The 22,449-nt window shown below is 46.9% G+C and overlaps 1 protein-coding gene and 1 non-coding gene across 5 annotated transcripts in view; both read left to right on the forward strand.

Moving 5' to 3' along the window:
* LOC144152548 (uncharacterized) overlaps nucleotides 1-22,449 on the forward strand; it is a 495,420-nt gene that overhangs the window by 362,718 nt on the left and 110,253 nt on the right. The window lies entirely within an intron of this gene.
* On the forward strand, nucleotides 8,288-8,359 carry Trnai-uau (transfer RNA isoleucine (anticodon UAU)). Its single transcript has one exon. It is a non-coding gene; the product is annotated as a tRNA-Ile (tRNA).

The raw sequence follows: 22,449 nt of genomic DNA on the forward strand, positions 1-22,449 counted from the left end.
TTTTTCTTGGGAGTAGAAGGTGGTCATCCCTAAAAAAGACACATACATACGCTTACACACTTTAATTTTGGCTCGACTGATCTTGAACACTGTGCCTATTGATAAATAATCTGCTCAGGGATCATATTCCAGCGAAAAGACGCATAAGCCTAAGGTCCAAATTACGTTTTGATCGGGGTGTGACTTCTATGGTGACCGTAACACACACCGGGCCGTTCGTTTTACAACGCCTCGCGCTTCAAAGGCACTTAATTGGGGCTTCGGGAGTTCTCGTCCTCGGACATCAAAAATGCATGAAACGCTATCCATAAAAGCCTCGCCTAAAAAAGTGAAGATCGATCTCTGATTAAGTGATGGTCCAAGCAAAGCTCATTCATTCATTCATTCATTCATTCATTCATTCATTCGATCATTCATTAATTGGCTGACTGACTGACTGACTGACTGACTGACTGACTGACTGACTGACTGACTGACTGACTGACTGACTGACTGACTGACTGACTGACTGACTGACTGACTGACTGACTGACTGACTGACTGACTGACTGACTGACTGACTGACTGACTGACTGACTGACTGACTGACTGACTGACTGACTGACTGACTGACTGACTGACTGACTGACTGACTGACTGACTGACTGACTGACTGACTGACTGACTGACTGACTGACTGACTGACTGACTGACTGACTGACTGACTGACTGACTGACTGACTGACTGACTGACTGACTGACTGACTGACTGACTGACTGACTGACTGACTGACTGACTGACTGACTGACTGACTGACTGACTGACTGACTGACTGACTGACTGACTGACTGACTGACTGACTGACTGACTGACTGACTGACTGACTGACTGACTGACTGACTGACTGACTGACTGACTGACTGACTGACTGACTGACTGACTGACTGACTGACTGACTGACTGACTGACTGACTGACTGACTGACTGACTGACTGACTGACTGACTGACTGACTGACTGACTGACTGACTGACTGACTGACTGACTGACTGACTGACTGACTGACTGACTGACTGACTGACTGACTGACTGACTGACTGACTGACTGACTGACTGACTGACTGACTGACTGACTGACTGACTGACTGACTGACTGACTGACTGACTGACTGACTGACTGACTGACTGACTGACTGACTGACTGACTGACTGACTGACTGACTGACTGACTGACTGACTGACTGACTGACTGACTGACTGACTGACTGACTGACTGACTGACTGACTGACTGACTGACTGACTGACTGACTGACTGACTGACTGACTGACTGACTGACTGACTGACTGACTGACTGACTGACTGACTGACTGACTGACTGACTGACTGACTGACTGACTGACTGACTGACTGACTGACTGACTGACTGACTGACTGACTGACTGACTGACTGACTGACTGACTGACTGACTGACTGACTGACTGACTGACTGACTGACTGACTCACTCACTCACTCACTCACTCACTCACTCACTCACTCACTCACTCACTCACTCACTCACTCACTCACTCACTCACTCACTCACTCACTCACTCACTGATTGATTGATTGATTGATTGATTGATTGATTGATTGATTGATTGATTGATTGATTGATTGATTGATTGATTGATTGATTTACTGAGTGAGTGAGTGAGTGAGTGAGTGAGTGAGTGAGTGAGTGAGTGAGTGAGTGAGTGAGTGAGTGAGTGAGTGAGTGAGTGAGTGAGTGAGTGAGTGAGTGAGTGAGCGAGCGAGCGAGAAATCCTTGTTTCTGCGTTCCGACAAATGTGATGGACAGCCCATATAACTGGAGCTGCAGCATCACCTCGGCCGAAGGGAACCGTTTCTGCAACCCACAACGCTTTCTCGCTCATCCTGCAGGCCGGGCTAAGCGAGAAGTTTCCTCGGCGTGAGAAGGAACGTGGGCAGCAGGCAAGCCTCGCGTCTTGATGCCTGCCCTGACAGTCTCGCTGGCTCGGATCGTATGAGAAGATTGAAGACGGCGACCGGAGTGCGCCGCGACGTCACAGTCGTGGCAGCGTGTACGGAGAGTGAGGGGTGCGCAGAGAGTGGAAGCCGTTCGACGCCGTCCAGGAACCAGCTTCGAGCGATCTATAGGCCGTTCGTTCCGGCGAACAACGGCAGTCTGGGAACTCGGGCGTTTGTAGTAAACACTTCTCTTAACTTCTCACCTCACCCTCTCGCCCTCTCTCTCTCTCTCTCCTCTCATTCCGCGCAGTAAATAAGGGCGACGTTTGCGAAGGCCTTCACACAGCCACTACCGAGTAAGAGGGACCGTTTACTTTGGATTGGCGCCCGGGTAAAAGACACCCTCGCTCGGACCGAACCCGCGAGTATGGGCAACACGGTGCACGGGAGTGATTGCAGATGTATGTACATCTGCGCAATGTCTGATAATGCCCGCCAGAAGAGAACAAGCTGCCGGAATTGCGTCCTCTTGCACGAGAAGGTGGTATCGGATGTCTGCGAACGGATTTCGGCGCAAGCGCTGGTGATATAGGTTAGCTCAAGACTGCAGCGACGAACAACCATTGGGCATGTTGTCGTTAGGCAATTCGGGAGGATACGCGAAACGTTTGCATTGCAGAGCAATTGCGATAGCCCACGTTACTTGAACCGTTGGAAACTTCCGGCTTCTTCGTGGCGTAATATCCGGTGCCACTCCAGGTAAATTCGATCCAAGGAAATTACGCGCTTATGTCCCTGCGTGCATTGAGTGTGACTGCTCTGTCGATTCCGTCAGCGCGGAGACATCTATTTCCGCCCGCATCATTCCGGATTGGCAGTCGCAATTTTAATGCAAACAACATGAATTCACCGCTTTCTGGAGCCGTTCCACCAGCCCCACACGCTAGGAAAAACCATCGTTAAATAAATTTCAACAGCCCCATACTTTCCTGGTACGATAGCCGTACCACGTTTTGCGATAATCCGCTCTGACGTTCGCTAAATTGCTAACCGAAAGCGATAGAGTTCGATGCATTCGTATGAACAGTACCCAGGTCAACAAGCCCATAAAAAGTAATCCGCTCTAATGCAGCCCACCGCCCCATCGAATCCGATAGTGGGGGTTGAACTTACAACAGCATAAAAAAAGGACGGAATACAACAGGTACGAAATAGACGCGTGTATTCTTCAATCGTTTTGTTCTGTACTTTTTTGCGATATCGCAAGGTGAAGATATTCCGACGTCTTCCAGTTGAGCTAACCTGCCGCGTAGCATGAAACCATGCGCATGCATTAAATTGCGGTTTAAATCCGTGGCTAAAGGTCCATGTCCATAGGCGAGAGGGTGGTGGCGGGATGGGGAGTGTACTGCTCCCTGGCGCCATCCCGCCAAAACGTCGTAGTCCTTCCTACCTGTCTCTAATGCACGCCTTGATGGCGTTTCCAGTCCGTGCTTTGCAGAGCGTTACTCGCAGTCCCTGCAGGTTGTCAAAGTGAATTGGTCATTCTGTTCGCGGTATGCCCGTTGGTTGCCTGCTTTTACGACTAATTCTTCTGACCACAACATCTTCGTTTACATGCAAAGTTCATCTGGACAGGGACTGGCTGCATATACCATGCCACGAGCTGCCTCGCTTCCTGAGTTATTGCGGTGTCCAGAGTTCCACTCTGCCGAGACGGGGATTCCCTGTAGATTGATCTGTTGCTGTGCTGTAGTGACTATGGTGCAGTTCAAAAGACTTTCTGGGTTGGGGTGGCGGAGGTCTCGCATTGCGGGCCCGTTATCCGTGTGTATCAACTGACTGGGCAATGAATACCTCACATGAGGCTGCCTGCAAGATAGACAGAGAAAGAGTTGACAGAAAACGCACTATATCTACACATGCGAAAATTGAACCAAGCGTAATCTGGTCTTTGCCAGAAGATGTGAACTGCTCTCGGATTATCTTATGCTTTTCGTGGGCGGGACAAATAGACCCGTAATCGCTCTTGCAAAACTGTTTATCCCCGAAATGGCCAGGAAGAAGTACGCCTGTTTCGGTAGAGGTGAGAAGTGCTCCAACCCCGTCAACCACCGTTCCCCCTTCCCCCCCGCCCCAGTGAAGCGTTCGGCCTCTCTGTCCTCTCCTGTCCCGTCAGCCTCTCCCGTTGCGGCAGAGAGTAACGCGTTGCTGTCGAGAGCGCTGCAGTCATTGAGATAGTTCTTTCGCACATTAATTGTCGTGGAAGAGTGAGGCCATTTGAGGAAAGAATACTCAGTAGAAGCCCCCAGTGTTCCTGAAGACATTGCAGGAAGTGGGGCGTAAGTGACGACATTTTCGGCTGTGCCTCATACCAAGGAGGTCCACGGCCCAGTGTTGCTTCGTTGCTGCAGCTGCTTTCCGATAGATTTGGTGGTGTCCGCCGGTTCCTATGGCGTTCGCGTGCCCGATAAGCTTCTATTTAAAGGGAAATAGCGGAGGATAAGGCGAACTGCAGCAGAGATGCGTAAGAAAGAGTAGCGGGCTCCGTGGACGTTATAAGTTTGGGGAACGCATTCACACACACACAAAAAAAAGGTCGTCCGGATCTCTCCTGAGTACTATTCCTAACTCCGTAGCGAGAATTTCTATACGAGTACATCCATAAAACGTACACGTTCTCTGAAACACGGAAAGACACTCGCTTACCAGCACAGCGCGTGCTGGCAAGCGACAGCCACAGCGTATGATGGTCGGCAACACTCCACCTGCAGATGCGCAGGTAGTCGCAATACTTCGCTGTGAGAGGTTGGAGGTTCTTCTTCATTAAGCCGTAGTTGCGACTTATCTGCTGAGTTCTAACTTTGCATATAGGAGGTGGGACTAAATATCGACGTATATTTCAATAAATGTGTCACCGGAAAGCCCTTTGGACCTCGTATAATGAGGTCCGTTATAAAGCGTAAAGCTGGTCGGCTTGAAGAGCCCCTTTGTTTCGTGAAGCCGCCGCGTCACGGTTTGCTATCAGGGAGGCCATCAGCGCAGCCCGGGAACAAGAGGGCAGCTTCGATCGCGGCACCGCCCGCCGTAGCGGAACGTAACGAAGGCGCCCGATTCTCTTCCTTCGATCCCGCTTGGTCGAATCATCGGAGGTAGAAGAAGGGCGTGTTTGGGCCGCCTGGCGTGATCATTGGTCGTCCCTTTCTAACGCCGATCACTCTACGGCAGACAAATGGTTGCCGGGCCCGTGGATTCTTATCAGCGGAAGCCTCGTCGTTCTTTGCGCACCCCTGGTGCCCTGGGGAAGCGCGTTCCTTGGAGTTGATCATCCGGTTAGAACTCCCTCCTCCTCATCCCTTTGCACACTACAATTTCTCATCTCTTTTGGCTTCCACGCTTTCCATCATTCCTTGCGGTATGTCTTCTCTGTTGTTTATATTGTAGCGTAAGCTACACTGGCCGAGGTTGAGCAGTTTCGCGTGGACCCTGAAGGGCCGTGCTGCGCAAGCGTGAGGAGCATTGTATTGGATTGGATTGAATTAAATTGGATTGTATTGGATTGGATTGGATTGGAAATCCAATGTAGAAAGTGGGGTTGCTTAGTGCCGGTGCTGTTTCAGCAATAACTTCTGTTTACCTTCTCCCCAAAACACATGTTCAAAAATTGGTTGGGAGATTTGAACGTTTGGATATGGCGCATAACTCGGAAAATAAGCAATACAATTCTGGGGTCTGCGTTATTACCCGAGCGCACATATCTTTGCCGCTGTTATCACTATTCGCCCCCGCGGACTGGTGACATTTTTGATGGCTTGAAAATCTATTTTTCCCTCCCTTGCACCTACAGTCGTCTTCTAAGCCCCGCTACCGAACAATCGGGGTTTATTTTCTCCATTTTCCCCTCCATCCCCTTGAGCAGCTTCGTTCTGGTTTGGCTGTTTCCCCCCCTCCCGCACTCAGCGGAAGGGAGACACCGACGACGCACGGGTTGTCGCTGAGCTGCAAAATGGCACCTCTTAACAAATACCTGAAAACTCGGCCTAGCGCCCCGTTCTCGGAAGGCGTCCGTCCGGCGAGGGAACGGTGGAATGGTGGCGGACCGTTTCCTTCTGCATGACCACAAAACGTCCTTTAATTGTCTCAGCTCCGGGAACGGGCCCATAAACGGGCTGTAAAATGCCTTGTTCGCACTTTCCGAACATATGGCTGGACACTCGCTTTCAATCAACGGAAACGCGATCCCTCCGAGCGTCTGGGCGTTTGCATAGTGACGGCTAGCGGCGGAAGATATATTGCCTTCTCTCCTTTGTTCTACAGCCCCACTTTCGGACGCTGTTGAGCTTTTCGCGTTTCCGCCACCACTCGAATTCCTGTTCAGTGCTCTTTCGTCTCCCTTTCTTCCTTTTTTTTTCCAACTATCTTGGCGTCTCTCTCTTCGTTGTTCATTTTTTGTTCATTTTTTGTTCATTTTTTGTTCATTTTTTGTTCATTCTTCTAATAAGAAAGATTCCCGCTTCGTGTTTGTGTTATTCACGTATGTTTGTGTGTGGTATCGTTGGCCATTCGTAAACCCGCTTTCTACTTTCGACATATATGCTCTTTTCCGAAGCGACCGAAGCCATCATTCCCGTAGAAGACTTGTCTCGAAGTCGAAACATCGAAATAAACCCTCCGCTGTTACTGTTACCGAGGTTTCTTACTTTATATATATATCGCACCAGACCGGTATTCTGGAGGTCGTGGGTTCGGATCCCACCCGGCGGGCATTTTTTCACCACTTTCTTTTCGACTAAAAAAATTCTTCATCTCTTTCTATGACCCACCACAACCTCCCCTTTGCTTTCCGAGGTTTTCTTGACTGAGGTTTTCTATATACCGAGGTATATATATATATATATATATATATATATATATATATATATATATATTGTGAGGCGTCGACCAGGGGTCGTGGTGAAGCGTTTATGGCAGGGCAACACCAGCCGAGATGAGCCCGAAACGAACGCGCCCGTCGGCGAGATGATGATTTTGAGCGATCCGTGAGTGAAGACGAAGAAACAAGTAATGGGAGTCTTCCTGGCTGGTGCAGGTTATGGTGCGATTGACCAGTGCAGGACATATCCGATAAGAGTGAGAAACTGCGCTCACAATATATATATATATATATATATATATATATATATATATATATATATATATATATATATATATATATATATAAACAAAAATATAGAAAACAAAAATAAATTTACTGACGTTTCAGGGAGAGGACTCCCTTTCTTCAGAGTCCTCTCCCTGAAACGTCAGTAAACTTATTTTTATTTTCTACGTCTTTATCGTTTGTCTCTGTCTCTACTAACCTTATTTTTTCGCGCTCTGTGTGAGTTTTTATCTTTTCAGACTATATATATATATATATATATATAATTGGCATGCTGGTGATGGGGCCGAAGGCGTGGTGAACACGAAGTAAGAAACCTCGCTTGTCTCGAAGTCGCAACGTCGGAAATAAACCCTCCGCTGTTGCTGTTGCCGAGGTTTCTTACTTTATATATATATATATATATATATATATATATATATATATATATATATATATATATATATATATATATATATAGGAAAGCAAGTTCTCTTTGCTGAAACGTAGGCCACAATCGTGCTTTTACCTTGTTCGAAGTTTTTCTTCTCTTATATATATATATATATATATATATATATATATATATATATATATATAGAAAGAAATGCCTGAAAGAAATGCCCGTCTAGTCTGAGTGGCGCTGGCTACCAAACTCAAGCGTCAGATACAGTTGTAGTAAATATAAATACCTCAGAAAGTGAAGGAGAACACAGTCGCCGAGATAGCCGAATTGGTAAGGCATTCGAGATCTAATCGAAAGGCGTGGGTTCGGTCCCCACTCTGGGCGCGTGTTTTTCTTTCTTTCTTTCTCACGTAATTAATAAAAACAAATAATGTAACGTCACTAACGGTAAAAAATAGACCAACCATTCCCCTATGCCTTCTTTGGCGTTGTAGACTGCCGGCATTTCTTTCTGTATTTCCTAACGAGCCCCTCATTTCCAAACCCTATTATCGTGCGAAAGCTTAGCGAGGGCCTCGGTTCTGGCAGCCTTGATGCCAAGGTAGCATAAGAGGGTTTCGCGCCAGTTACCCGCTTATGACAGGCTGTAGACGTTTGCGTCACGCCCCGGGGGTTGAAAAGAAGGTCCCCTTGTCCCCGTCTAGTCTGAGTGGCGCTGGCTACCACCCTCAAGCGTCAGATACAGTTGTAGTAAATATAAATACCTCAGAAAGTGAAGGAGAACACAGTCGCCCAAATAGCCGAATTGGTAAGGCATTCGAGATATAATCGAAAGGCGTGGGTTCGGTCCCCACTCTGGGCGCGTGTTTTTCTTTCTTTCTTTCTCGCGTAATTAATAAAAACAAATAATGTAATGTAAATAATATATATATATATATATATATATATATATTGAATAAGGGAGATGGTCGAGGCTCAGGTAGGTGGTCAAGGGGATTTATTTACAGGCGAGAGGTGAAGCGAGCATAGATTTGATCTTCCACACGATGGCCGATATCACGCGTAAAAGCGTCTCCTGCGGTGCTTCTTCCGCTGATACCGGGCGTAAACGCATGCCCTCACGGGTAGATTCTACCACTTTTCCGTATTGCTGATGCCGGCGCACGACGCATACCCTGATGGTCTCGTGTGTCCATTATTCTCGCTACAGTATATATGTAATGTAATGTAATGTAATGTAATGTAATGTAATGTAATGTAATGTAATGTATGTAATGTAATTCAGCCTAGGCGGACTTAAGCCAATTGCGCCGAGCACCGTAGTAAGCAACTTAACAGTTCACGCACGTCTCGAGCTGGGGTAAAATTTTGTCCCCGCGACACGTGGGAACCTCCTGAGGAGAAGAGAAAGCTTTCCCCTTTCTTGCTTTTACAATCGGTAAACTTACACTCACCAAAACCCATAGCTCTTCATAGTTCAAAAAAAATTAAAGAAAGGTGACGTTCTTGAGCTCAGCGACGTTAATAGGATTTCGGCGGAGTCCAGTGATAAAAACCTTCGTTCACTTAATTTCTCCGCTCAACTCGGCTCCTTTATTATGCACTGGAGCACTTCTGGGGCTACGGCGATTCAACGAAAAACCGTGGTGTCTGGAGCATATTATGTTGCTGAATGAATTAGGTTACGTTAAATAAGATTATGAGTTTCTTCTTGTCTTTCGTTCGTTGCCAAACGGTTTAGGTTTTCTATCCGGCAGTACTGCACTCAAGTGCAGTACTGCCTTTGTAGGAAAAGTTACAACAACCCCCGCCCATAAGTTTTCTTAATCACTATATTATTTTTAAAGAAGATAGTCTTTCTTGGGCTACTTAAACGCAGAAATTTTGGTCCATCCGTCCGTCCGTCCGTCCGTCCGTCCGTCCGTCCGTCTGTCTGTCTGTCTGTCTGTCTGTCTGTCTGTCTGTCTGTCTGTCTGTCTGTCTGTCTGTCTGTCTGTCTGTCTGTCTGTCCGTCCGTCCGTCCGTCCGTCCGTCCGTCCGTCTGTCCGTCCGTCTGTCTGTGACTCAATTCAGCCACCCGGCCAAAGTGAGAGACACTGTGGAATAGTATTACATACCCACAGCCAAATGTAAACGTCCAAATCCGGTGTCAGTGTTGATAATTCTCGACATTGTTGAACAAGAACAAGAAATTACGCAAATTTAAGGCAGAAAATCAATACATGAGTGATATTTGCAGTGTTCCTTTATTACAAAATTCACGGATGCTCGGTTTTTGCGATAGCAAATAAAATACTACATCAAATGCAGAAAACCGTCCCCTGCTGTTGCTCGCGCTACCTTGCGGCATTTAAAAGAATCAAACGGCAACAGCAGCGAATGGTTTCACTAGACAGGTTCCACGTTCCGCCTGGAACGCTCGTGGAGTAGGGCAACGTGGTTCTATAAACGTTGTTGTAGGGTACTTCGGTTCACGCGCATCTCCGCCGTATGGCAGCGCTGGCATCGAGGCACCCGACTTGGAGCAGTGGAACGCGATAAATTTAAATTGATTTGAGCAAGCCTCTAGCGTGTTATCTTGGGAGAAACGAGACGGGAGAGGAACAACATGAGAGGTGAGCGGGAAATAGAAGGGATGTCATTACTTGACAGGGGCGCCATTCGACTATCGTCTTTCGTCGACATTTGCAAAGAAAGGGGCAGATACGTGGCTAATTTTACTTTCTTTCTCTCTCCCTAAAGTCTTTATGAAAGATTTGTCTGCACTACTGATATTCCACATATTATTCATATTATACGAGCCCAGGTAGCTTCTCATTGGAGAAAATGTGCGCAGCAATGAAACGGAGACACTATTCGAGTGGTACCCGCCGCGGTGGCTCAGTGGCTATGGCGTTGGGCTGCTGAGCACGAGGACGTGGGTTTGATTCCGGGGCGCGGCAGCCGCTTTTCTTATGGAGGCGAAAAGCAAAAACGCCCGTGTCTTCCGAGACTCGTGCTCACGTTAAAGATCCCCATCCAGGTGGTCAAAATTTATCCCAAGTCCTCCACTGCGGTGCTCCTCATCGCTTGTAGGCGTGGACGCGTTAAACACGACAATCAATCAATCAAATCAATCTATACCAGGGGTCTCAAACAAGCGGCGCTGGTACTTTCTGAAGTGTCTTCGTTCATTTATTTGTATTTGTTTTGTTGTTTTTTTCCTGAGGGCGCGCCTTGCTCGCGTAGCCAAGGTCGCAAATGGCCAGAGACTGCTCGAAAACACTTTTATATCGTCTTTCACGGCTTCACGTTACCAGAGTGGACACCCCGCTTTCGTGCTCGCAGGCCACTCAACTGAGGCTCTGTTCAGTCGGGTGAACAACGGTCGCAAGCAACTGCGACTTGTGAGTCAAACACCCTACGGGGAGCACAGGTCTGGGCGAACACGTGGCCGTGGAGAGACTCCGCGCGACCTTTTATGACCCTGGGAGTATGGCTGCACGCCGCTAATAAAGAGGCGATCGACGCCCAAGGCACCCAATGTGGTCACCATGAGTTGATGCATCAAAGTGGAACAAATATTTTATATACTATAAGAAGCGGCGTCCATATTTTAGTCATCCTGGAGGTCGGTATCGGTATGTATCTCGAATCCTGACGCCACATTCCATTCAGACATGGCGTGGAATATTTACAAGATGAGGGAAAGGGCTTCTTTTTTTCAAATGGTAGCGTTAGATGACATTTTACAGCCAAATCTTGATATAACGAATCACCCGGGACCGCCGAAAATTTTCCGTTATATTGAAGAAACTGTGGTTGATTCCTCTGTCATAAGAATCAGTAAAGTTTGAAAGTGAAATGTGCGGCGAAATCTGCAGCTGAGCATGATTTTCGGGTCGGCGGCTGTCTTGTGGGTGTGCTTGGCGAGCGACGTCCTGCTGTTGGGTCGCTTCGGCAAAGCTGTACTGGCGTCATTTCCGTGACGCATGTGACATCAGCGAAATTTTGGTGTATACCGGCATAAAACAGTTTCGTGTTAAAATGTAAAACCCGAAAACGAACACCGGTAAGTATAGCGGATTCTTCATTCTGAATGTTGCTTCCCCGCAAGAAGACCCTGTGTGCAGGGGTGCACCCTTTACAGGCCGCTTTCTTCGTTGTACAGGCGTCACTTCCGTGACGGATATGACGTCAGCGAAATTTCCGCTTATCCGGGAATAAAACACTTTCGTGTTAATATCGTTGTAATAAAAAACTTGCTGTTATAAGCAATTGCTCAAACCTAGATATAAAAATGACCTACCTTGGCAGGAGGGGCGCGTGCAGACAAGCAAACTCTCAAAATAAACATGTTACGCTCACTTCAAAGCTGCTTTATTTGAATAAATCAGTTATTTTCTTCTCTACCTCTACCTCTACATCTTCCACTTTGCGCAATGCCTCACGGGTACGTCGTTGCACCGAGCGATGAAGGTGCTGACGTTGTCCATGTGCACTAAAACGCCACTGTTCGACACGATCTCATCTTCTTCTGTGTTCGGCAACTCACAGTCACCTTCCTTCCCGTCGCCATCGTCACTAAGACTTCTTCCGCGTCTTGGCTGCATCGCTAGCTGCATTCATCATTGGATCTCGCCCAAACTTCGCAGCTAGGTCCCCCACAACAAAGACATACCTTCCCGCACTCGTGAATAGCGCGAAGAACGACCGACCAGCCACCGACTCCCAACCCAACGAGAGAGAAAAGAGCAAAGACAGCTAGGAATGCTAGGTTACTACACATCAAAAACAAGCTTTGTTGCGGCGCTAGAACTGGCCCTCGACATGATAATGACGATAGCTACTGCAATCGGCGAATACATACAGAAACGGCGCTTTGTGTGTCACGCAGAGTCGGGCCGCAGTTACCTTTAGCCGAATTCGTAATGCTGATGTTCCTGGATTATAAAAGAGAAAATAAATTATGTGCGTTATTGTGAAATATGCGCTCTTTTGAAATTATTAGTTCTGAATTAGTTTTGCATTGAAGATTGAGGCAATCTGGCGGGGATGTTTAAAATATTCGCAAATTTGAGAAATTCGTTAATGTGGGGTTCGTAGAAATGAGATTAGATCGTATTAGCCTCCCCCCCCCTCCCCCCCCCCTTCCCCCCGATATTTCAACCTTCGTCGCGTCGCTATTCCGGCCCTTGCGGGACTAAATTTTGTGACTGCGTCCCGCTCACTGGTGTTAGTTTAAAACCCCTGCTCTACACGCTGGACGATATGCATAAATCAGAGATGGGGGCAGTCAAATAACGCGTCTTGTTTCTTTAGAAAGAGCGTACAGCTCCGGCGCCCGAGTAGGAGCTCGCACACTAATTCGTCACGCACGTGCATGTGTGTAGGCTCCTATGTATTGTAATCTCGTTTCACGCAAACCATTAAGAAAATTGTCCGGGGTGCTATGGGATGCCCTGTCTCTTGTGAAGCGCGTCGGAGTAAACGAGTAACCTTGCATGATAACTGCGGTCGCGGGTTCGATTCCCGGCCGCGGCGGCCGCTTTTTTGATGGAGGCTAAAAGCAAAAACGCCCGTGTGTACGAGATTTCGGCGCACGTTATATATCCCCAGGCGGTCAAAATTAATCCGGAGCCCTCCACTGCGGCGCGCCTCATCGCCTGCGTTGCGTCGGCGCGTTAAACCCCGCAATCATGATAACTGCGGTAGGACGTATAATTCTTACTTTCAGACAGAAAAAGTTTCGACCATTCATAATGTGGTCGAATCCTGTTCGGGGGCCAAAAATAGACTTAACCACAAGTTTCAGTCCTCCACACGCAATAGGGCGTGACTAACCAGCCCTAGATACTGACGTCTGTCCCTCGCACTCAACGGCATTATTATGATGCGTGGTATCCGGTATATAGAGGCTGATAAAACTGCCAAGGATTGATTGATTGATTGATTGATTGATTGATTGATTGATTGATTGATTGATTGATTGATTGATTGATTGATTGATTGATTGATTGATTGATTGATTGATACTGTGTGCCTCGCCACTCGCTCGGCTCACCACACCTATATATAATGGGGAGAGATTACAAAAGGCCGTACTGCAAGCGCCATGTTGGAAGCACACTTGGAACTTAGGAAGTAAGTATCTAAGTAAACTATAGAAAAAAACTGAAACTTGACAACTCAATTGATTTAATCGACGAGTTTTTTCTGGTCGCTTGTGCTGCTCCCAATTTTCTGCTCGGCTGGATGCGCTGGGGTTTGGTTCCGTTCCCCCGCAGCGCGGGGCAGCTACCCAGGAGGTGCCGTGTCTGCTCATAGAGTTTGGTGTGCCACCTGCCACAAATTGTTTCTGCTGGCGCATCTAGCAGTTTCTTTCCAGGCCAGCTTCGACGTAAAATTCCGTCCCGGATCCTGCCGCGATCGGTTTGAAACGAGCTGCGGCAGCTCGCGGTTAACCAAGCGGAAGCGGCTGATCGTCTGCCAGTAATGAAGTGACCAGAGTGTCTTCGTTTTTCTTTTTTTAGCGAAGGCTTTTTTATTGGGACCGATGGCGTTCTGTCAGACATCTGGGGCGGTATTCTCGAGATTTGTCCCTTTTGCGTCCCTTTCAAAAGTGTCCGTTTTGGCAAGCCCTGATTGGCTAAAAGCAAACAACCGGAAGTGACGTAACGCAAGCGCGGCAAACCTACTGCCAACGCTCATTGCTTAACCGGAAGTACGTCACGAGGAAGGGGCGCAAAAGGGACGTTTTCAAAAGGTACAGTTACGAGAATACCGCCCCTGATGCATTCCCCCATAGACCGTTCGGTCGACCGAAAAGCTCCGATAAAGTCTCTGGGCAAACGGCGCGTGCCTGAAACCGGGCTTCGGTTGAGTCACAACGATCGCTTGAAAATCTCGAAAAAAAAAAAAAAAAGAACGGTTTCGGATAAGACAACACACGCATCGATCATGAACAAGGAGCACAATAGAAGACCTTTATCCAATAGGCCACGTATCGGCATGAAATTAGATTGTTCGTAGATGTGCTTACTCAGTGTGCGAGAAATCATCGCTTGGGTTCATTCTTCGTTTGCGATTTTGGGGCTTTGAAGGTTTGACGATCGATTGGACGCACTTTCAGCTTTAGAGCTCCTCTGAACTGTCTTTAGCAAAAGATGGTAAATTTTGAAAGTCCGTGCGCATGGATGAAGGACATCTTCGCTATCAGCGGATGCCAGGAAAAGTCACGCTTCAGCCCTGTTTGAGGAAAACGCAAACGTCAAGTTAGACGAAGATAATCTCTGCCAATTTCTGATTCGAATAGTAATTGTGAGCCTGGCTAGAAAAGTCTGCGCAGGAGGCTTTGAGAAGATATACAGTGGTCGAATGGGCTTCTAAAACCACATTTTTTTATTGCACATGCTTCTTACCTCATGGCGTGTTGCTAGCCAGCAACGTGAACAAGTTCATGATGCGCACCTAGAAGGGACTTCAGCAGCAGCAGCGGACCGCTGGCAAAAACTCCCGCGTAACATTATTTACCCCACAGTGTTTATGTAAACGTGGAAGCAGCATTAAAAATGGTGTTCCCTCTTTTAACTTTCGCACGTCCTGAGTGAAGTCTCGCGCCGCCGATTCATTTGCGAGAAAGGATGCGGACATTCTGGCACCCACGACTTCCCGGAAAACTCAGCACAATCTATCTGGGCCGATGATGCAAGACAGCAGTACGCGCCCCTGCACATAGCCGACACTGGACACCACCTGGGCTGAGCAAGCGTGAAGAGGCCATCCTGAATCGAATGCGGCAAAATGTGGCCATCACTAGTTGTATTCTATTCAAATTTTAGCAGGTCTCCTAGCTGCAAAACTCTACAATGCGACAAGAGCGGAAACTCCGAGCATGTCGCCTCCATGCGCTCAAAATTCACTGTGCCAGAAAAACATCTTTTTGCAGGCCGCACGACGTGGGACTTTATCCGAGAATCGTATTGGGTCCTTGTTCATGTCCATGTCATGCAGTACCAGCTTCCATTGCTCTTTTTTGTATTCATGCGAAGCCCAAGTCTGAATATCGAGTTTTGTGAAATTCTGTGTTCCGGGGCTGTACGTGCATGATTGAGTGTTTTGTGAGCCTTATTCCACGTCTATCTCATCTGTCGTAGCAAGCTGGACGCAATTGATTGGCTTTTCGCTTGCTCCATTAAACACTCTCTCTCTCTCTCTCTCTCTCTCTCTCTCTCTCTCTCTCTCTCTCTCTCTCTCTCTCTCTCTCTCTCTCTCTCTCTCTCTCTCTCTCTCTCTCTCTCTCTCTCTCTCTCTCTCTCTCTGAGGCGTTTTTTTTTTGTTCTGTTCGTTTCTTCACGGGGCGCTGCGAGTCAGCGCCTATGTAATAAATACCTTCAAAACAAAGCAAAAAAACACTTGCCGTATTTGCACAATTCTAACGCGCCCCAGACTGTAACGCGCAGGTACGTTTACTTATGAACATTCGAAAATATATAGTGGCTGCTGTTCTACATCGCAGATGTAAAAATATGACAACACGTACCTGGCACTAAACCTCTGATTTGACGCACGCAACTGTGGCAGCAAAAATTCCTTGTGCTTCATGACGCACCCTATCCAGCTCCTGCTGGCATAAAAAAAAATAAGACGGGGACCATTGAAAGTCGATTTAGGTTTTCAGTGCGATTTTAACGCGGGCGCAAATTTTAAGGCTACTTTTGGCGAAAAAAGGCGCGCATTAGAATCGTGCAAATATGGTATGCCGACTTTTTGTGTGCTATGATTTATATCATACCGCATGGCACCCCCTGTATGCCCGGTTTACACCCGCTTTATTTAGATGCCTTAATAGAACCTAAAATTTTAAAATAAATAGGGGACTCCGCTCCAGTTTGCGCGAAGACGCTATACCGAAATCTTGCCCGTTCATGCGAGTCCATACTGGCCAGTTCCATTCGCCAGTTCGTGAGGCTCCGTATACGCGGCCATACGGCTGGCTCGTGATGCGGAATCGACGAGCGATCGAAAACGTAGACGGATTAAGCGTAGCCGCCAGAACTTTTTAATCCCATGGAACTCAACTCGGGCAGCTCTTGCGATGACCAATGTGGACAGGTCAATTCCAACTTTAGAGTGAGTTGAAGCACGTGCTATATGGGAGACGGCGCAGGCAGGTAATGAGTCAGCGGAGCTATGGAGGGCTACGCATTTAAAAAAAAAAATAGGCCCGATGCTTTCAAAGAACGGATTATTTTGGGCTGATTTGCGGCTGGCCTCAGTACGAAGGGCGCCCGGCAGAAACAATTATTCGGTGTAGCCACTGGACGTATTATGGACGAAGCGGGCTACATTTAAAGGTACAAATCTAGAAAACTCGGAAATATATTATGTGATTATACAGCACACACACCGAAAAAAGTGTGTAATGAATCGAAATATGGAATGATAGAGGAGAACCCGCCCCTCATCGTCGTGACGAGTCTGAAGGGCCGGTGGTTGAGTGTTATCGGCTACAAACAATCTGCGTGCACTAGTTTCGGTCGATGGAGTAAACAGATTGCCCCACCTTCGTGTGTCCCCAAATATTTCGCAATATTTGCGCGTACAACCCATCTTTTCATCTAACGTGCACCTGATTAGCGAAGTAAGAAAAAAACACCACCACCCACGAAAAGCCAAAAGAAAACAGCAGGGTATTCTGGACCACGGACACTGAATTCTATTTCCCGATGCCACTGTAAACGGCATTTTCAGGAACTTAGCCAACTCTGCGCAGTATTTCAATGTCCCGACTAACGATTTGGTTCATCTCCTATAAACGTTTGCAGTCTAAGACCGGGTTCAGACTGTTGTCGCAACTGTCGTAATATCTTTAAATAATGACGTCATTTGTCGTCTTAGCCAACCGAACTGCGTGAAACGTCGTTTTTAACGTCCATAGCGCACGACAGGGCTGTTACGTCAGTAGTCTGGACATAGCATAACTCGTTTATTTGCGAACATGTAGACTGTCACCGCCAGGAAAGCCTACAGCAGTTCATAACGTCGGTGCTGAGAAAGTGCCTTTGAGTGTTAGTTGCTCAATTTCCATCAATTGCACGTCATCCTGGTCCTTGTGCATGCATGCCGGCAGGCGTTTATTTGGATGCGCGACCAGTTTACTTCTCTTTGATGTGCCCTGCGATGACAGCAACTTCTGATAGTTAAAATATGTTGGATAACTTTTGCAGTGGTCTAAGAGAATACGTGTAAGGCGAGTGGCCGTAATGAAGCCGGGCTCAGACGTGCAAAGAAACATCGCTTAAAAACAGCGATGACCGCGTTTTAAACAGCAAACTAGGGCAGAAAAGCGTTAGAAAGACGAGCGATAACAACAGCAGGATGTGGCACCGGTTAGAGCATCTCGGTACATTGATGGTCGCATGTAATCGGCACCCTATTAAGCATGTGTCCCGGATGGAGGCATTTAACGATATATATATATATATATATATATATATATATATATATATATATATATATATATATATATATATATATATATATATATATATATATATATATATATATATATATATATAGAGAGAGAGAGAGAGAGAGAGAGGGGGGGATGGGGTGGGGGGCTCTATTTTAAAAGTCTGGTTAAGCTGCGTTGGGTGACCGGCAGCCGCAGCCCGCTGGTGATTATGGAAACTCGTTCCGCGAGAGACTTGTGAGCCTGCAAGTGCGAGCTGGCAAGAGCATCCTCCCAGAGCTCGACTGAGGGATTAAGGACGTGTCCACGTATCCTCCAGAGACTACCAGCGACAAGGGAAAGGGGTGCGGGGGAACCCTTGATCGAACGCTCTTGAGTGGAATTTTGACGGCTCTGCGTTCCGCTCCAGTGCCATCTGGTATGGCTGCCACGATCGATGCAACCGCCTTGGGAGCGAATGCTTCGAGTGCCTGACATGTGTTGCTGGCACGCTGAGGGAGAACGAACGCGGCCGGCAATAGCGCTGCCTGATTTTGTGCATTTTCATGTAATTTAGCTACGTTTCATTGATCTAGATGTAGAGTCACAAAACCGGCGGAAAATATGTTTTTATGAAACCCTTTGGTGTATACACTTCCACTGGTTGTTGTCTGTGTGATTGTGGAGGGTTTCTGTTTGTGTCTTTGTGTGTTTTGACTCACGATTAAAAACAAAACCAGTGGTTTACTTACGCTGGTCCTCCAGTCGACACGTCAGTAAACCACTGTTTTTGTGAGTCAACCATTTTCTCATATATATATATATATATATAACCCGCCGCGGTGGCTCAGTGGCTAAGGCGTTGCGCTGCTGAGCACAAGGTCGCGGGTTCGATTTCCGGCTGCGGCAGCCGCTTTTATGATGGAGGCGAAAAGCAAAAACGCCCGTGTGTACGAGATTTCGGCGCACGATAAAGATCCCCAGGTGGTCAAAATTAATCCGGAGCCCTCCACTACGGCGCGCCTCACCGCCTGCGTTGCGTCGGCGCGTTAAACCCCACAATCATATATATATATATATATATATATATATATATATATAAAGACAGAGACAAACGAGAAAGACATTCAAAATAATAAGAATAAAAGTTTACTCACGTTTCAGGAAGAGGACGGAAGTGCTCTTACTGAAACGTCAATAAACGTTTACTTTTAATGTCTTTCTCGTTAGTCTCTGTCTCCAGTTACCTTATTTTTCCGCGCTCTCTGTGAGTTTTTATGTTTCAAGACTCTATATATATATATGTATATATATATATGTATATATATATATATATATATATATATATATATATATATATATATATATATATATATATATATATATATATATATATATATATATAGCGAATCAGAATAGGAAATGAGGGACTCGTATAAATAACACAGAAATAAGGATTGGCAGTCAAGAAGACATCCGAAAGCAAAGGGGACGTTGTGGTAGGCCATTGAAACAGATCAAGAATTTGGAAAGAAAGAAAGAAAGCGAAGAAAAAATGCCCGCCAGGTGGGATCCGAACCCACGACCTCCAGAATACCGGTCTGGTGCGATAACCACTACGCTACCGGCGGGGCGATTTTCTCCCCCGCTTTCTGGGGTATTTATGTCAATGTAATTTTGTTCCTGTGCTTGGGGGTGGTAGCCAGCGCCACTCTGACTTCTCGGGGTGAAGGGGACCTTCTTTTTAATCCCCGCGCCGTGACTCGAGTGTCTACGACATGTCGAGAGTGGTCAACCAGCGTTGAACCCTCTTAAGCTCCCTATGGCACCAAGACTGCCAGAACAGAGGCCCTCGCTATGCATGTAGCGAATCAGAATAGGAAATGAGGTCGTGGGTTCGGATCCCACCTGGCGGGCATTTTTTCTTCGCTTTCTTTCTTTCTTTCCAAATTCTTGATCTGTTTCAATGGCCTACCACAACGTCCCCTTTGCTTTCGGATGTCTTCTTGACTGCCAATCCTTATTTCTGTATATATATATATATATATATATATATATATATATATATATATATATATATATATATATATATATATATATATATTTATATAACATTTGGCAGTCAAGCAAACCTCGGAAAGCAAAGGGGAGGATGTGGTAGGTCATTGAAACAGATAAAGTATTTGGAAAGAAAGAAAGAAAGTGGAGAAAAATTGCCCGCCAGGTGGGATTCGAACCCACGACCTCCAGAATACCGGCATGGTGCGATAACCACTACGCTACCGGCGGGGCGATTTTCCCCTCCACTTTCTGGGGTATTTATGTTAAGGTATTTTTGTTTCCTGTGCTTGGGGGTGGAAGCCAGCGCCACTCAGACTACTCGGGGTGAAGGGGACCTTCTTTTTAATCCCCGGGCCGTTACTCGAGTGTCTATGACATGTCAAGAGTGGTCGACCAGCGTTGACCCGAGGTTTTCTTTCCGAGGTTTTCTTGACTGCCAGACTGCCAAATGAGCCCCTCATTTCCCATTCTGATTCGCTATATATATATATATATATATATATATATATATATATATATATATATATATATATATATATATATAAAAGAGAAAAAGAGAGAGAGAGAGAGAACTTTAGTAAGAGCTGAAGCCAACATATGCGTTCTTGCCCCTTTCCTCTTCAAGTAAACTTACTCTGCTGCTGCTCGTGTGAGGGGTTGAAGATGGAGAGAAGACGAGGGTTTCGCTGGAATTTCCAGACGATGGGGTAGAGTGTGGCTGGAGCTTGGCAATTCACACATAGGAGGTCGTATAACGTGAAATGAAAGGGGTTGATGATATGCTTATACTCGGCGTAGGCAGCTGCGGCCAGCCAAGCTGCGGCCAGCCCTCAGAGCAACCTATTCTTTTCATGAAGTGCGTGCGTGGCTGGTCACGAAGCGTAGAATAAGACACCTTCGAAAAATTGACCGATGACCACGCCAAGTGTCGTGAAACGGCAGCCCAGCTATCGTTGAATTTGGGCGATGACACGGGGACATTGCATCGATTCTACCAAAGTCGATCACACAAATGGCACACACGAAGCCGAACACGCTCTCAGAAAAGCCTCTTCTGAATGTACCCTACTGAATGAACCTTTTTTACTGTACAAGTGCAGCTCAAACTACACGTTGGTGCCAAATTTCCCACGGGATGTCTTTTTGCTTCCCGTTCCCGCATGGTGTGTTCAGCGGGATGAAGTGAAGTCCTACTCGCACACCATTGGCGTCCGTGCGACTACGTTGTGTAACTAACTCTCGATGCCGACGGCACTCGCGGGTGGCAGCCACTTGTACAGGTGTATTCTCAGGCCTAGGCGTTGCGAAGGGCTGATAATCTGAGACGCGCCAAAGTTAAGGGGTTTGAACCAGCGCGAACCACTCTTTTTTCCCCTGGCGCCGCGGAAGAGGTTGACGCTCAGTCCAAGGAGGATGGAGACAGAGAGGGGGGGGGGGGGGCTGTAGGGAAGGTATGAGGAGAGGGATAAGGGAGAGGAGAAGACGGAGGAGGAGGAGAATTGGAATTCAATTCGTCAACACAGAACAGAGGGAGGGAGGGAGGGAGGGAGGGAGGGAGGGAGGGAGGGAGGGACAAACAGACAGACAGATATTTTCGCGTATATGGGTACCCCAATAGAGGTGAGATAAAGATCAGATCCATAAAGTCAGAAACAAGCTAGTAGCACTACAATGCTACTGTCAACAGAGATGTTATTAACCGCACTCACATTGGACTGCAGGCATTACTTTGCGTTCGGTGGGGTAGAGTTTGGTACCCCAATAGAGGTCAGATAAAGATCACATCAATAAAGACAGAAGCAAGCTAGTAGCACTACACTGCCACCGGAAATAAATTCTGCGATTTTTTTTCCTTTGCTCCCGCGTGAGTCGTACGGGTCAAATGTGCTGGCGATCCGTTAAACTTGGCCCTACTCCCGATTCGTCGTCACGGGCGGTGTTAGCAAATTGGTAGTAGGATAATTATATGACGGGGACGGCGCGTTCGAATTCGTACTTTTCTGAAAAAAAAAAGCATATAAATTAGCCCGAACAAAAAAATTAGAACAGGGCCTACGTATTCTATATACTTAAATATGTTCACATAACGAGAGCTAGATTCGGTGTTACTCTAAAGGAGCTTGAAAACAGGGCCCAACTTACGCGAACCGTTTCGCGGCCCCAGCGCATTTCTCACAATGCTTTTCGCCGAGCCGAAAAGAGAATGCAAGTGAGAGTGAGAACCGCTGCTCCACTTTTGAGAATATGTTACGGCGAGTGGTGGCGAGATTCCATTCTTTTGTACTGCTTTGCTTTTGCATCTTTCGATCACCCAGCGTCCCGCGACGATGACGCAGTTATTTGGAATATATAGGCGTCAGGAACACAAGCGCTGCAAAAGTATCCGGTCATTTTGAATTCTGGTTCGGGTCGCTTGCGAGAAAATGGCGCAAGAAGCATCATGCACCGAAATGTTACCT

This window comes from Haemaphysalis longicornis, unplaced genomic scaffold (assembly GCF_048455015.1).
Source record: "Haemaphysalis longicornis isolate Haplotype H1 unplaced genomic scaffold, Haemaphysalis longicornis Haplotype H1 scaffold_9, whole genome shotgun sequence".
Taxonomy (NCBI): domain Eukaryota; kingdom Metazoa; phylum Arthropoda; class Arachnida; order Ixodida; family Ixodidae; genus Haemaphysalis; species Haemaphysalis longicornis.